Source organism: Symphalangus syndactylus, chromosome 6 (genome assembly GCF_028878055.3).
Source record: "Symphalangus syndactylus isolate Jambi chromosome 6, NHGRI_mSymSyn1-v2.1_pri, whole genome shotgun sequence".
NCBI lineage: Eukaryota > Metazoa > Chordata > Mammalia > Primates > Hylobatidae > Symphalangus > Symphalangus syndactylus.
In genome coordinates, this window is record NC_072428.2 from 107,652,593 (window position 1) to 107,670,210 (window position 17,618).

Genomic DNA, 17,618 nt, shown 5'->3' on the forward strand with positions numbered 1-17,618 from the left:
GCAATGGTTAATGGGTGCAAAGAAAAAAATTAGAAAGAATGAATAAGACCTACCATTTGATAGCACAACAGGGAGACTATAGTCAATAATAATTTAATTGTACATTTTAAAATAACTAAGGGCGTAATTGGATTGTTTGTAACACAAAGGATAAATGCTTGAGAGGATCGATACCCTATTTTCCATAATATGATTATTACACATTCCACACCTGTACCAAAATATCTAATGTACTCTATAAGTATTTACACTTACTATGTACCCACAAAAAAATTTTTAAAAAGAAATATATAAAGCTATAGGAGAACATGTAGGGAATGAAATTTTAGAGTAAACAGAATTGAAGGATTTTGCTGTTGCAGTAACTAACAAATACAGAATTTTTCGTCGAATAGATGAAGGTAGAAAGGCAAAATGATTGGAGTTAAATCTTGAAGGATGTGTTTAGGGTAAACAGAATCTTTTTTGATAAATCCTGGAATATTAGAAATAGAGATCTTCCCTTAAAAATTTTCAAAAGAAAAATTTTAAGAGAATTACTGTATTATTTAAGAAGTAGAAGTCATGGAGACTGAAAATATAGATAGTTGTAAATAAGGGTTTATATAGGTTCACGTATTCTACTAAGAAAAAATAAGGATATTATGAGACTTCAACCCTAACTTGTTTTTAATTAATTCATTGATTTGTTTGTAAAGCCAGGGTCTTCCCATCTTGCCCAGGCTGGTCTTGAATTCCTGGCCTCAAGCAATCCTTAAGCTGATGGCATGTAAGGCAACTATACTGTCTCACATCACATGCTGTAGTCACATCTTTAAAGCCAGATGAATTAGCTTAAAGGTTTTCTGATAAACTTTCAATCTCCAACAAACTGTTCATTAATCTGTACTTTACCACTTCCAATGTTAGGAAGAATACAATTTCATTTCATCATTGGACTATTCAGACACTCTGTTTTTGTTTGTTTGTTTGTTTTCTTGAGACGGAGTCTCGCCCTGTCTCCAGGCTGGAGTGCAGTGGCACCATCTTGGCTCACTGGAACCTCCGACTCCCTGGTTCAAGCGATTCTCCTGCTTCAGCCTCCCTAGTAGCTGGGATTACAGGCATGCACCATCATGCCCAGCTAATTTTTTTTTTTTTTTTTTTTTTTTTTTAGTAGAGACAGGGTTTCACTGTGTTGGCTAGGATGGTCTCCATCTCCTGACCTCATGGTCCGCCTGCTTCAGCCTCCCAAAGTGCTGGGATTACAGGCGTGAGCCACTGCGGCCAGCCGGACATACTGTTTTATGTTGAGAGTATATCTTCATCCTTTTACTTTCCAGCCTAGGGTCTTATTCTTTTCACGAGATTTTGCAGAGCAAGTCTAATGTTTTCACCCCTATGAGCATTTCAAATATTCGAAGACAATGTCAAATATTTCCTACTTTCTTCCTCTTAATCTTAATCATGGCTCAAGATTAGTAGCCACGACTAGAGGGGCCAAGATACTAGAGAATAAAGTTCAGATTTTGCTCTTAAGATGGTTATGGATTTCTAACAGGCGACAAAAGCACTTAACTATAAAGGAAAATATGAATAAATCAGACTTCATTAAAATTAAGAACTTCTTTTCATCAAATGATACTATTAATATAAGTGAAAATTCAACTTACAGAGAGAAAGAAGATATTTGCAATATACTATGTCTGATGAAGAACTTATATCCAGAATATATGAAGAACTCCTAAAAATCAATGAGGTAACATACGAGATAACAGAAAAATGAGCAGATGAATTAAACTGGTATTTCACAAATGAATACATTCAGTTGGCCAATAAACGTATGAAAATGTACTCAAAATTATTAATTATCAGAAAATATAATTTTAAACTACAAAATACTTCTACTTACCACAAGGACTGACATTAAAACAAACTCCCTGATAATACATACTATTGTCTTAGAGGTGGAACAACTAGAACTCCCATATGCTCTTGGTAGATTGTAAATTATGAATTGGTACTAACACTTTGGAAAATGATGGAAATAGTTACTAAAATTGAACCTATGTAAATCCTATGACACAGATTTTTTCCTCCTTGCATATTCCTTAAAATGCAAAAACAAAACAATCCAAATATTCATTAACAGTAGAATGATATATTTATCAAGAGTACACATACAATGGAACACTATGTAGTAAGGAAATAACTACCTTTATGTACAATAACATGAATGAATCCCACAAACATGAATTTAGTGACAGAATGAATGAATGTACAATAACATGAATGAATCTCACGAATTTAGTGACAGAAGTCAGACACTAGATAGTACATACTGCAATTTCACTTACCTGAAATTATGCAAAACAAATTGATAGTGGTAGAAGTCAGAATAGTTTCTTTTGGGAGGAGATAATCATTGAAAGATGATGAGAGGGAGTCTTCTGTTTTGCTGATTTTGTACTCTATTTCTTGATCCAGTGGTAGCTACTTGGATGTATTCACTTTGTAAAAGTTTGTTGAGATATCTATGTATATCTATGTATCTGTCTCTCTCTATATGTATATATGGCTCATATATACATATGTAGCTCATATATATATGAATTGTATACTTTTCTGTATGTATATTAAATTTCAAAAAAACTAACTTTAGAAGGAAAAATTGTCCCTAGGTGGGTCTAAAAATTCCAGTTACCTAAAATATAAGACTGCCATATTGTGTAATTGGTGAGTCTGTACTTTCATAATAGGCACAATATAAAAATACTGAAACTCATGCTGCACTTGAAAAATTAAGTTTTGTATTGGGACAATCTGAAAAATACACAAAGATAGTCATTTCCTAATCCTTTTCCCCCAGTAAAAGAATTCTAGCTCATCCCTTTTTTAGCATGAAAGCTGGGCAGTAAATGAGTCAATCGCTGATCCAAATTTGTTTTAGACTGGGGTTTTAGAACATATATGAACTGCTCAGCATAGGTTTGGCACATATCAAGCACCTAAGATATAAATTATTATCAATTTTTTGATATTTGCATCCCACTTAACTCTTGAGTTTGCTACTGACTGAAATATCAGAGTCTCTTTCACAAATGGTACCACTACAAACCTCATACTTGTGCAAATTTTGAACCTATGTAGTAATTCCTGTTTTATTTTGGTACAATTTGTTCAATTTCCAGTCTGTTGAAATCTTTATGGATTGGGATTTACTTAATTTTATATTCAACATTGGTGAAAATGTTGGTCAGGGAGGACTAAAGATAAAGCCCTGTAGACCATCCTTATTAACTTCTATCTTGGCTCGCAGTGATCCATTAGACTCTTTTGGACATGGTCATTCAGTCAGTTATGACTACTGCTAATGGAACTCACATCTAGTCCATGCTTATTTGGTCAGTAAGAATGTAAAGATAGAAATGACATAAAATGGCTGGGCCCAGTGGCTCACGCCTGTAATCCCAGCACTTTGAGAGGCCAAGGTGGGTGGATCACCTGAGGTGAGGATTTCGAGACCAGCCTGGCCAACATGGTGAAACCCCATCTCTACTAAAAATACAAAAATTAGCCAGGCCTCGTGGTGGGCTCCCGTAATCCCAGCTACTCGGGAGGCTGAGACAGGAGAATCGCTTGAACGCAGGAGGCGGAGGTTGCAGTGAGCCGAGATTGCGCCACTGCACTTCAGCCTGGGCAACAAAGAGTGAGACTCCGTCTCAAAAAAGAAAAAAAAAAAAAGAAATGACATAAAATATCTTTCATATATCTTTCATAATATTTTTAGATGTCTGTTAGATGTTTGTACTCTTATTTTAGCATGGTCATTTACCTAAACTTTGTTAAAATAGTGAAATATTTCCAAAGCCTCCTAATTATTTTTACTCCAATCCTAATCACAGGCAACATTTAATGTATGAATATTGCTTCCAAGAAGAGTGGTGGGATAATATGATGGCAAATTAATCTGGTATAATGAAAAATTTTATAACACTAAATTTTTTTTGTATAAAAGTGTGCTTTTCTGGGATGTTGTTTGAAGCTTCTTTACTTTTCACTTTTCTCTTCTCACCAGCAGAGGGCAGGTAAGGGAGAAGAAAATACTGTAAAAGTATCTCGTCCTCTGTTCAACTATTTAAAACACTTCTCTGATATATTTACAAAGTGAGCTATTTTGTTTTCTCTTTAGTTATGCTATTTTGAAAATAATTGATCTAACTATAAATTTTAATTTCTAATATATATTTGGTTTAATGAATCTCCAATGAAATTAGTACTTTGAATTTGTAATTGTTTATAAACCAATTATAAATTCAGACTTGAAAAGTCTGAATATTCTTTATATTTTGAAGTGATAAAAAATGTCCCCTTTTATTTTGGGTAATTCAATTAATTAGACTTTTTCCTTTTATGGTTTTCTAATTCAATTATTAGTAAGTTTATGTGAATATTTTCCATAGACATCTTAATATAGCCATTTGGTCATTTCCTTCAACATGCAGAGTTGTTAAGCATGGTTTTCAGTTTTATTAATCAAGTAATGTATCTTATAAACATAATTGAAGGAAGCTCAAATGGGATGTGATGGAGTTTTGTTTTTTGTTTTGTTTTTTTTTTCAATAATATACCTTACAGGAATGCTTAAATATAGTTTTAGTAGGTATATTAGGATGTTTTCTCTTGAAACTTTAAATTTAATTAATAATAAAACATCTTTTTTAAAACATTAGATGATATGATAAACTATGTAATTCAACAGTTCAGAACAGCTTGCACGTAACCTTTGTTAAATCAAAGTCAGGTGGCAACCTGGATTTTTGCCTTTTCAGCTTGAATAATGGCATTGTTCTGGAAGTACAGTAGTGGAGAGAGATTGAGTAATTCCTGGGAAGATAAATCCCCATATTGCTTATTCCAAGTACTAGAAATTACTTCTTTCCTTTGCTTATTGAGAACCTCATCTTTAAGAATCTTTTTTTAACTGTCAAGCAAGGTTATGTATGAGGACTCCCCTTGGTCATACTAAGGAATATTTCCAAATACTGGACAAAAATGAACTTCCTCAGGTTACCTAATGAATACAAGCTTACAGTTATTATAGCTTAGAACATAGGTGTAGGGGAGAAAACAAAGAAAGAATCCCCGGGACTAAGCAAAAAGGAAATTCTTCCAATTAGGCAGAGTGATGAAACTTCAGGCCTAGGGTTGCTGTGACAGCCTCTTTACTGATTGCCCATACAATGTCTTCCTTTTCCACTAGGCCACCATGTGTATTTATTCAACTTTTTTCTTTCTAAAATGCAGCACGTTGATGTTATTTCCTTACTTAAAACCCCATACTAACTCCCTTTTGCCAATGATAGTAGGTGTGGGACTTCTTTTTCTGCCATTTCAGACTCTGAACAAGGTCTCAATCTGATTTTCCACATTTACTCCTTCCTCTGCTTTTCACAAACCATGCAAACAGTGCTATTTCAAAAGTATGTCCCTTTCCACTCATATCTTTCTCAGTCATCTCTGCCTGTCAGAGGCCCCTTGTCTTTCTTTTAATTAAATTAAATTAAATTAATTAATTAATTATTATTATTATACTTTAAGTTCTAGGGTACATGTGCACAACGTGCAGGTTTGTTACATATGTATACATGTGCCATGTTGGTGTGCCCATTAACTCATCATTTACATTAGGTATATCTCCTAATGCTATCCCTCCCCCCTCCCCCAACCCCACCACAGGCCACAGTGTGTGATGTTCCCCATCTTGTGTCCAAGTGTTCTCATTGTTCAATTCCCACCTATGAATGAGAACATGCGGTGTTTGGTTTTCTGTCCTTGCGACAGTCAGCTTAGAATGATGGTTTCCAGCTTCATCCATGTCCCTACAAAGGACACGAACTCATCCTTTTATATGGCTGCATAGTATTCCATGGTGTGTATGTGCAGTGGCCCCTTGTCTTTCAAAATCCATTGTCAATGACATTTTCTCCTGAAGACACATCTTATTCTTAACTGGATGATCTTTGGTGCCCTTAAGTCTCATGGCTATTTGCATCTCTAGAGTGGCCCTCATCATATTTTATTATCTATTATTGGTATTTGTATATTTGTTTCTCTTTATATGGCAACTATAAACTCCTCGATAGTAGGGACTGTGTCTTGGTGTCCCCAGGGATTAGCATGATGTCCTGCAACTGGCAGAGTCATTCAGAGACACCAGGGCTCTTTGTATTTTTTCAGGCCCTCAGTATATTAAAAACTGAAAAATGCCAGGGTTACAAAATTGTGGCATGTTTTAAATGTTGTGTCAAAAAATGGATGTGATGAAAACACGTACAAGCCCACAATAATCCCCAATGTAATTGTGTGCTGCGTAAGATAATTATAGGATTTCTAAAATATTTAACTCATGGTATTTTTCAGTTGGCATAGTCTGATAACTGTACACAAGTGTAGTGTTGTATGTTTTGCGTGTTTTCTTCTTTCTGTCTTGTCAGTTCACCTCTAGGACTGTTAATCTGAGGCCTTTGCCAACGGACCCTCTGGACTCTCTATGAGGGGCCCTCACATGTAGATCTCTGATAAATGTTCACTGAAATGAGTTCAGTTTAATTACACACCAAAACGATGCTATATATAAATATTATGCAATAAATTTCTATTTTCGTGTAATCATATTATTCAGAAATAAGGTTGAAAGTTATTAAAGTCTGATTTAATATCTAAATTTAACTTTCAGTTTGTTTTACACTTTGAAGGTCAGAGAACTAGATATTGAGGAAGAGTTCTGGGATACATGTGCAGAAGCTGCAAGTTTGTTACACAGGTATACATGTGTCATGGTGGTTTGCTGCAACCATCAACCCGTCATCTACATTAGGTATTAGGTATTTCTCCTAATGCTATCCCTCTCCTTGCCCCCCACCCCCCGACAGGCCCTGGTGTGTGATGTCCCCCTCCCTGTGCCCATATGTTCTCATTGTTCAACTCCCACTATGAGTGAGAACATGCAGTGTCTGGTTTTCTGTTCCTGTGTTAGTTTGCCAAGAATGATGGTTTCCAGCTTTATCCATTCCCTGCAAAGGACATGAGCTCATTTTTTTTTATGGCTGCATAGTATTCCATGGTGTATATGTGTCACATTTTCTTTATCCAGTCTATCATTGATGGGCATTTGGGTTGGTTCCAAGTCTTTGTTATCGTGAATAGTGCTGCAATAAATATACGTCTGCATGTGTCTTTATAGTAGAATGATTTATAATCCTTTGGATATATATCCAGTAATGGGATTGCTGGGTCAAATGGTATTTCTAGTTCTAGATCCTTGAGGAATCGCCACACTGTCTTCCATAATGGTTGAACTAATTTACACTCCCACCAACAGTGTAAAAGTGTTCCTATTTCTCCACATACTCTCTAGCATCTGTTGTTTCCTGACTTGTTAATAATCGCCATTCTAACTGGCATGAGATGGTATCTCATTGTGGTTTTGATTTGCATTTCTCTAATGACCAATGATGATGAGGTTTTTTTCCATGTTTGTTCTCTGCATAATGATGAGTATTCAAATAGGAAGAAAGGAAGTCAAATTGTCTCTGTTTGCAGATGACATGATTGTATATTTAGAAAACCCCATCGTCTCAGCCACAAAACTCCTTAAGCTGATAAGCAACTTCAGCAAAGTCTCAGAATACAAAATCAATGCACAAAAATCACAAGCATTCCTATACACCAGTAATAGACAAACAGCCAAATCATGAGTGAACTCCCATTCACGATTGCTCCAAAGAGAATAAAATACCTAGGAATACAACTTACAAGGGATGTGAAGGACCTCTTCAAGGAGAACTACAAATCACTGCTGAAGGAAATAAAAGAGGACACAAACAAACGGAAAAATATTATGCTCATGGATAGGAAGAATCAATATCCTGAAAATGGCCATACTGCCCAAAGTAATTTGTAGATTCAATGATATTCCCATCAAGCTATCATTGACTTTCTTTACAGAATTAGGAAAAACTAGTTTAAATTTCATATGGAAACAAAAGAGAGCCCATCTAGCCAAGACAATCCTTAGCAAAAAGAACAAAGCTGGAGGCATCATGCTATCTGACTTCAAACTATACTACAAGGCTACAGTAACCAAAACAGCATGGTACTGGTACCAAAATGGATATATAGACCCATGGAACAGGACAGAGGCCTCAGAAATAACACCACACATCCACAACCATCTGATCTTTGACAAACCTGAGAAAAGCAATGCGGAAAGGATTCCCTCTTTAATAAATGGTGTTGGGAAGACTGGCTAGCTATATGCAGAAAACTGAAACTGGACCCCTTCCTTACACCTTATAAAAAAATTAAGTCAAGATGGATTAAAGACTTAAACGTAAGACCTGAAACCATAAAAACCCTAGAAGATAACCTAGGCAATACCATTCAAGACATAGGCATGGGCAAAGACTTCATGACTAAAACACCAAAAGCAATGGCAACAAAAGCCAAAATTGACAAATGGGATCAAATTAAGATCTTCTTTACAGCAAAAGAAACTATCATCAGAGTGAACAGGCAACCTACAGAATGGGAGAAAATTTTTGCAATCTGTCTGTCTTGGCAAAGGGCTAACATCCAGAATCTACAAGGAACTTAAACAAATTTACAAGAAAAAAACAAACGGCCCCATCAAAAAGTGGGTGAAGGATATGAACAGACACTTTTCAAAAAAAGGTACACATTTTTACTACCTGATTAACTAATTAAGTATTTCCCTGCACTATGAGGCATATGAAGAATCAAATTGTATTCTCCATGACTCTCCTGAGTTAGTAACAAAGATGAATGCTTCATGAGAATTAGTATAATTTATTTTTCAAAACTAGCCTACAGATGGAAAATAATGAAGAATTCTGTCACTTCAATGTATTTAGAAATCATTACCATAAGAGTGCAAACTGATATGAATACTCAATCATTCTTTGTTATTGGACAATATAGCTTAATTTTGCATAGTTAGAGGTATGGGATACCTGAGGAGCATAAATACATGAATTATGTATATTTGTAATTCTCTTTCTAGTATAGATCATATAAATTAGGCACACCTGGGAGTAAGAACTCATCATAAGAATTACCATTGTTTATTTTTTTGACATGTATGTATTTAGATTTTTTTATGATATAATCTCATTCCCTTAGACTAGTTAGTAGAATGATCTGTTTTAAGCCCTACTTTGCTAAATTAACATGAACCCAACCTTTCCTATAAAATTATTTTATAGTGAAAAGGAGAACAAGAAATGAGTTGTTGTAATTCAGCAATAAGAAAGGAAATTTGGTTGTTTAAACATTAGGCATCAAGTTTTTCTCCTACCTCCATGCAACTGAGAGATCTGATGCTTTTTCAAGGAGCAGGGTTGATTTAAGGAGCAAGGATAGAGATGGATTGGACCTAAGGGGTGATGCAGTTTGAACTAATTAACTTATACTAAATGCAGGTGCTTCTGAAATGTCCTCTGCAAGAATCACTTGTAAGAGATACATAATTTAATACAGAAAAACTTGAAAGATGAAGTTATTTGTGGTGCTCGCTTCGGCAGCACATATACTAAAATTGGAACGAAGTTATTTGTGAAATTTATTATTTTAAATGTTAATTTATTTACATTTATTTAAAATGTATCACATGTTAAAAACATTTAAAAATCCATAATAGCACTAAAGGTTTTTCTATGACTGGAAGTAAGTTGTAATTTGAATAACCCATCCTCACACCTCTTTCATATTCTCATTTTTACCCAAAAATTTTTATATTCACCAAAAGTAAAAAGCATTTTGTTAACCTACAATTTGTTTTTAACTAAAGCACACAAAAGCATTTTAAATAAATCACAATAGAACTTAACCTTGGGAAAACTGAATATCAATATGCAGAAGTGATAAAAATAGGATTTTATGGGAAAAGGTGAGGACAGTTTCATAAAACCTAAGGAAAAATTTCAAGAGGACAGTTTGTACATACAAAAATATGCCTGAGGCTGGGCACGGTGGCCCATTCTTGTACTCCCAGCACTTTGGGAGGCCGAGGTGGGAAGATCACTGGAGCCCAGGAGTTTGAGACCAGCCTGAGCAACATTGAGAGACCTCATCTCTGCAAAAAATAAACAAAATTAGCTGGGTGTGGTGGCACATGCCTGTAGTCCCAGCTACCCAGGAGACTTAGGTGGGAGGATTGCTTGAGCCAGGGAAGTCGAGGTTCCAGTGGCCTGAGATCACACCACTACACTCCAGCCTGCACGATAGAGTGAGACCCTGTCTCAAAAAACAAACAAAAAATATGCCTGAAAGGATAGTTTTAATACTGCCCAGTACTTTTCAGTTGAGTAGGCATGTATATGTCCAACAGGCATCTGAAAATACACACTTATTTATGGACAAAATGCTGTTAATTATATAATTGTGAAACATGCAACATAGTCCCAACCATGTCAAAGTCTCCAGTGAAAATTTAAAATTTATCTTATTTGGAAGGACTATAAATTTTAATATTTCTGTGCAATATTATAAAACAAAACCCACTACATGGCTTGATTTATATATATAACCACATGGAATTTCATACTGAAGCCCAGCAAAACTTCCATTACCCTCCACATCCATAATTTATCCTTCACTCTTTCTGCCAACCACAGGTGTTGGACAATGATTTCAGGTCTTAGCCTGAACTTTTGAATGAGAGGTGCCCCATCAACTGGACTTCTCCTGAGTGTTGAAAAGGTAAGAGGGTTTTGCTTCTTTATTCACTCCTTTCTTACTATTTGCATTATAACATAACTCTCTCGGGACTCAAGGGAACAAACCATACTGTCTCTTTTGCTAAATGCCAAAAATCAAGAAGCCAGTTGAAATTTTCAGTCCAAATTATTTCACAAGTGTTACACAGTAGAAAACTTTTCTGGTGGTTCACACCTGTAATCCCAACACTTTGGGAGGCCGAGGTGGGTGGATCACGAGGTCAGGAGTTTAAGACCAGCCTGGCCAAGATGGTGAAACTCCATCTCTACAAAAAATACAAAAATTAGCCAGGAGTGGTGGCGGGCACCTGTAATCCCAACTACTGGGGAGGCTGAAGTAGGGAACTGCTTGAACCTAGGAGGCAGAGATTGCAGTGAGCCGAGATCGCGCCACTACTGCATTCTAGCCTGGGCAACAGACCGAGACTCCATCTCCAAAAAAAAAAAAAAAGAACAACAATAATAAAAAAACCAAAACAAAAAACATTTTTTTTGTCTCAGTTTGAGGTTTCTTGTTACAAATTTAAAGAAAATTAATTTTACAATTTCCTATTTTTGATTTACTGACATTTTACCCTAAAACAATATAGTGAAAAAGTGTGGTCATTGGATTGGTTAGACCTAATTCAGGACTACCAATACTAGATGTGAGGCTATAGGCAGGTGTGTTAAAGATTCTTTGGAATCTTATTTTACTCAAGAGTAAAATAGTATGTGTAGTAATAATTATTTCATAAGTACATTTAGGCATTAAATGGGAGAATAACAACCACATAAAAGGCTTAGCATATTAGAGACTTAATACAAATCAATTTCTTGCATTTTGCTTATCCTGGATATATCGTGGGTTTGCTTCAGATTGGAAAACAAGACAGCAACAAAGATCCATGTTTCATGCTTCAATGACTTAAAATATTAGTTGTTCTGGCCAGGTGCAGTGGCTCACGCCTGTAATCCCAGCACTTTGGGATGCTGAGGTAGGATGATTGCTTGAGCCCAGGAGTTTGGGACCAGACTGGGCAACAAAGTGAGGCCATGTATCTACAAAAAATAAAAAACGTAGCCAGGCATGGTGGTGTGTACTTGTGATCCCAGATACACGAGAGGCTGAAGCAGGAAGATTGCTTGACCTTAGAAGGTTGAAGCTGTAGTGAGCCTTGTTTATGCCACTGCATTCCATGTATTAGTTGTTCTACAAATACAAATATTTTATTTTCAAAACATATTTTACTAAAAGTTTTTCAATAAGGATGTAAAAACTATTAATGGTCAACTTTGACTACTTCTAAAATGCTTTTTTTGAGTGAAATGTTACACCTCTTTGTTAGTTCATTGCAATAATACTTAAATATTTAAAATTGAAAGTCAGTAATGGTAAATATAGAAGAATTAGAGGATAAAATGAGTGGAGATACGGAAAGGCACAGATTGAATAATTATTTAAGTAAAATACTTTCCTAGAGAAAATAGAAAATAGAACTTTGAGGTTGAATCTCTTTTACTGTAATGTTTTTCTCGAATCCAAGTGTTTTTACACTATACAATAGGAGTAGAAATTTGTCACCACTCTGTGGCCAAACTCACTTTTTCTTTCTTTTTTTATTTTTACATTAAAAAAATTTTACTTTAAGTTCCAGGATACATGTGCAGGATGTGCAGGTTTGTTACATAGGTAAATGTGTTATTTTAAATTTAACACTTTTTATTTTTAAGTCATACAACTCTCATAGCCAGTAGTTAATATTACCTTGAAAGTTTGGTATGGTTGATGAATTGCATCCTGTTAATAATTGCTACAGATTTTTGAATAACTGCGGACCAGTTTGATGGTCCTGGGTTGGCATAAGAACATGAAGATTTACTTTTTCCTGTGAGCTTTCTTGGGATGAAGAAATTTAGTGTTTTTTTTTAATGTTTAAGAAATATTTATTGACTATTTTTTACATGATTTATTTCCCACTGAAAAATAAATCCCACTGGGCATAAAATGTATTTTTTTAAGTCACAGAGTAACCCAACTTGAAGCTAGTTTTTCAGACTTAGGCAGTTCATGCTGTAAGCCCTAGATCTCATGGTCACCCTTGCAAGAGAAATATCTAACTGAAAAAAAAATATGAAGAGTATTAATTTTGAAAGTGCTAAAATGACAAAGGGATCTCACTGGGCTTGAGATATTAAGTATTAAAATTGTTAAAGGTTTAAATTGTTAGTAACTTGTTATTGCATAGAAAATGTGCCAAATGTCAGTAAATAAAAAACCTTTTTTTAAAATAAAAATTTACAGAAAAATTATGACGATACTACAAAGAGGTTCTGTACAACCCCCACCCAGTTTCTCTTACTATTAACTTCTTAAATTAGTATGTTACATTTGTCACAATTAGTGAACCCATATTGATACATTACTATTAACTAAAGTCAGGGTTCCTTTTATTGGAGAATGGTGTTAGAAACTGAGGTCTGGGCACTGTGGTATGGTGGTTGCTATTGAGATGTCATTACTTTTAGGTTCTCTCTCAGCTGACAGAGCAAAGAAATATATGTGTGTATATTAACCTATGTGTACACATACATCTATGATTATTTCGATATGTAACATCTGTATCTTTATTAAGCTAAATATGAGTTCATATGGTGTCTTCAATTCTAATCAATTACTGCATAGATTATTCTAGCCTCTTCCTCTTGCTTATCTGTAACTTCCTATTTCAAACAGTGAAAAATCTGTCTTCCACCATCTACTATCTGCTTACCTAATTTCTCATTTCCAGTTTATGTATCCAGTGGTTTCAGAATTATTACATATAGCCCTGTGGGATACAACTTTGTCAACTAGAGTGGTGCTTATGTAGGTTCTTTTATCTTTAGTTTTACTGACTCTACTCATTTCCAAAGTTGCTCAGTCCAGAACATTTCACTCATACCCCTCCTAGTGAAGTTGTTTCATAAGTTAGTAACGCAGATTCCTTTTTGCAGTCTGCATTCCATTTTAGGGTTCCCTCCTCTCCAATCTTCTAAATTATTATTTTTTTAATCCATATACATCAAGGTTTATTCTTTGTGCTGTAAAGTTCTATAGGTTTTGACAAATACAAAGGGTCATGTACCCATCATTACAATGTCATACAGAATCGTTTCACTGCCCTAAAAATATCCCTTGTCCTTTGCCTATTCAACCCTTCCCCTCCTTTCCCAAACTCCTGGCAACCACCAGTCTGTTCATCGTAGAGCTGTGCCTCTTCCAGAATGCATATAATTGAAATCATACAATATGTAGACTTTTCACCCTGGTTTCTTTCGTTAGCAATATGCATTTAACATTCATCCATGTCCTTATGTGGCTTGTAGTTCATTACTTTTTACTGCTGGGTAGTATTCTATCATAGAAATGTACCACAGTTTGTTTATCCATTCGCTGATTGAAGTATATCAATATACCTAGGAACATGACCGCTAGATAGTATAGTAAGACTATATTTAGCTTTGCAAGAAACTGCCAAACTGTATTTTAAAGTGGCTGTACCATTGTGCCACCAGCAACTGTTGCCAGTGATCCAGTATTGTCAGTTTTTTGGATTTTAGCCATTCTAAAAGGTGAGTGATGGTATCTCATTGTTGTTTTAATTTGTAATACTCTAATGACAAATGATGGTGGGTTTCTTTTCATGTTTGTTTTCCATTTGTATATCTTCTTTAGTATGGTGTCTGTTCGGATGTTTTGCTTACTTTTTTAAAACTGAGTTGATTGTTTTCTTTTTCTTTTTCTTTTTTTCTTTTGAGATGGAGTCTCGCTCTTTCACCCAGGCTGGAGTGCAGTGGCGCCATCTTGGCTCACTGCAAGCTCCGCCTTCTGGGTTCAAGCAATTTTCCTGCCTCAGCCTCCTGAGTAGCTGGGACTACAGGTGCCCGCCACCATGCCTGGCTAATTTTTTTGTATTTTTGGTAGAGACAAGGTTTCACCATATTGGTCAGGCTGGTCTTGAACCCCTGACCGTAGATGATCCGCCTGTCTTGGCCTCCTAAAGCTAGGATTACAGGCTAGGATTACAAGTAGGATAGGCGTGAGCCACTATGCCTGGCTGATTGTTTTCTTATTGTTGAGTTTTATATTCCTTTATTTTTGAATGGAGTAAATAAGCACAATAAAACTAGTTGAGAAGATATGCATTTAAAAAAATCATAATGAATTCTATGATACACATTCTATTATTTTATGAGAAAAATCATGGAAGAGTCAGTTCAATATTCAGTGAATCATTAATGTGAGGATGTAAAATTTGATACACATGCAATTATCGAGCACTTATCCTATGTCAATCAGTGCCATAAATTTTTTTCTTATATATTAACTCATTTAATTCCCACTACAGCCCTGTGAAATGGAAGCTGTTCTTCCTACCATTTTATAAATGATGAAACCTTAGATCACACTCCATGAAAGAGTTCTAAACCCCTATGTGATGCTGTCTGATAGAAAATATATTTTAAAATGAGATGATCTAAGGTTTGTTTACCTATAGAGCTAAAGGACAGTATGTCTTAAATTTAATAATGAGTGATTATAGAAACAGATTACAGGAAATAGTCCATCTTTCTTGAATTATCCAAATTGTTACAAGCCTCAAATACATTGTTGTTTGTATGAGAACACATTTAGGTGATCGGGTAGAAGTATGTAGTTTTTCCCAGATGTTTAAGTTTATTTCACATCAACTTTTTTTCATCTTTACTTTCTTCAAGGCAAGTAGGATAGAATGTAATAATCAAATAGGCTTTTCCCCCACCCCATTTTAGAGCAGATAAATAATTCCAAGAGGCATTTGCTTTGTTATTGGATAAGTAATTAACAAAAAGAATTCCTAAAGACAATTAGAATCATGACCAAACTGGGTCTTGAAAACATAGCAGTGCAATCACAGCCGATGGCTGGCTTGGTGGCTGGCGATGAGCCTGCAGCATGGGACTGGGTGTTCCACCACAGCTTGGCTGTTGTCCAGGGAGCTTTCAGTCGCTGGGGTTCCCACAGTGCCAAGCATGAGGCAGGTGCAGAAAGGATGAAGGTTTCTGTTCCCCATTAGTGTTGAGGGCATGCAGGTTGTCTGACATGAGGGGCATGAGAAGTGAAGTTCCTGCTTTGCTTTGGGTAAGGAATCTGCATTGACAGGGGCTCAAGAACCTGCTCTTATACCTCACATGTCTTAGCCTGGCCTTTGAGATGAGTAGGGAGTTTGAGTGGGAGTTTGAGTTTCCTCTTAGAGAAACAGAACTGAGTGAGGCACTTTCATTTTTTAGTTTCCTAGTACCTTTTGTTAAGAAAAAAAAGCCAAAATGAGTGTTAAAAATTTAAAATTTTTAGATTTTAAATTTGCATTTAAAAAAATTAATGCTTTTTTTTTAGATGGGGTTTTGCTCCTGTTGCCCAGGTTGGAGTGCAATGGCGCGATCTTGGCTCACTGCAACCTCTGCCTCCCAGGTTCAAGCGATTCTCCTGCCTCAGCCTCCTGAATAGCTGGGATTACAGGCACCCGCCACCACACCCAGCTAATTTTTGTATTTTTAGTAGAGACGAGGTTTCACCGTGTTGGCCAGGCTGGCTTCGAACTCCTGACCTCAGGTGATCCACCTGCCTCGGCCTCCCAAAGTGCTGGGATTACAGGCGTGAGCCACTGCACCCAGCCAAAATTAATGCTCTTAACACGTAAAAAGTAAAGTGCAGTGGAACTTTGGCACTTATGCAAGATAATACAACTTAAAAGATTTATAAGAATATTAACTGCTAATGAACAGTAGAGGGATCTAATTAACATTGAAAGTTACATGAAGGAAGTGTTTGTCTTCTATTCCCAACAGGGCATCTTTGTAACTATAATGACTCCAGAGAAGATTTTGTTTTCAGTTGTAAAACAGGAATGGGGGAAAAATGTAGGCCTGGGTGAGTACAAAAAAGGGAAATCGAAGGAGACTAGGGAGTTACTGTAGATTTTGCAGGGCTGAGGAAAGTCAGAATAAATACAAGAGACAATGATGCTGGTAATTTTATTTGGGCTCAGAGAAGTAACGCTTTGCTTTGTCAGAGTTGTAGTAAAATTTAGATCTAAGAAGCTCGTTGGAAGTTGTAGCAGAATCCTGTCTTGTTTACTATGTCCACTGCCTGGCACAGAGATGGAACACTATAAGCTTTCCAAAAACATTTGTGGAATGGAATCAGAAAGTCACTTTACTTTCCAAGATGCAATTCTTTATTTTGAAAGATGAATATTTAAGAAGTTTATAAATTTTTGACATAATTATGACATACATCCTTCCAGGCTTTTTTCAATGCTTATGCAAACATGTATATGTGACCTGTAGGTCTCCTTTTACCCAGTTTTTGGAGTACAAATAAGGTCACATCTCTTCTTAACTTTAAATGTTTAAAACATTGAAGTTAGCAAGAAGCCCAGAAACTTTTTCTAAAGAACTTTTTCTACCCCTAATTGTCCAAGAACTCCAAGTTTTCTTGGTTCAAAGAGGTAATTTCTGTTTCTAAACACTAGAAAAAGGAGAATATGAAGATCTGACTATTGTCACATGCCCCACCCCATTTTCTGCTGCAAGAGCCTCTGTCACCACAGCATTGTGTCACTGATGAAAATAGGTCCTCCCACAGAGTCAGATGCATCCCAGTCTATTGCTACTATTATCACCCTGTTGGAACAGATCCCTGCACAGGTCACAGCAGTTCCTGGAAGATGAAACTCATTCTCCCAGCCTTAATATCAGCCAGGAATACTTTATTCTTGGACTTCCAAAGTTGCTACAGTAGTTTCCAAAGCCCACCTAGCACTTAAGGATGGGTGA

The 17,618-nt window shown here is 35.9% G+C and overlaps 1 long non-coding RNA gene across 1 annotated transcript in view; it reads left to right on the forward strand.

The window, feature by feature from the left end:
- Positions 1-16,694, forward strand: part of LOC134737038 (uncharacterized) — a 165,668-nt gene extending 148,974 nt beyond the window's left edge. Inside the window, exons 2-3 of the long non-coding RNA XR_010121586.1 lie at positions 10,677-10,761; positions 16,629-16,694. This is a non-coding gene — a long non-coding RNA (uncharacterized lncRNA). The remainder of the gene's footprint in view (positions 1-10,676; positions 10,762-16,628) is intronic.
- Positions 16,695-17,618: the final 924 nt, after the last annotated feature.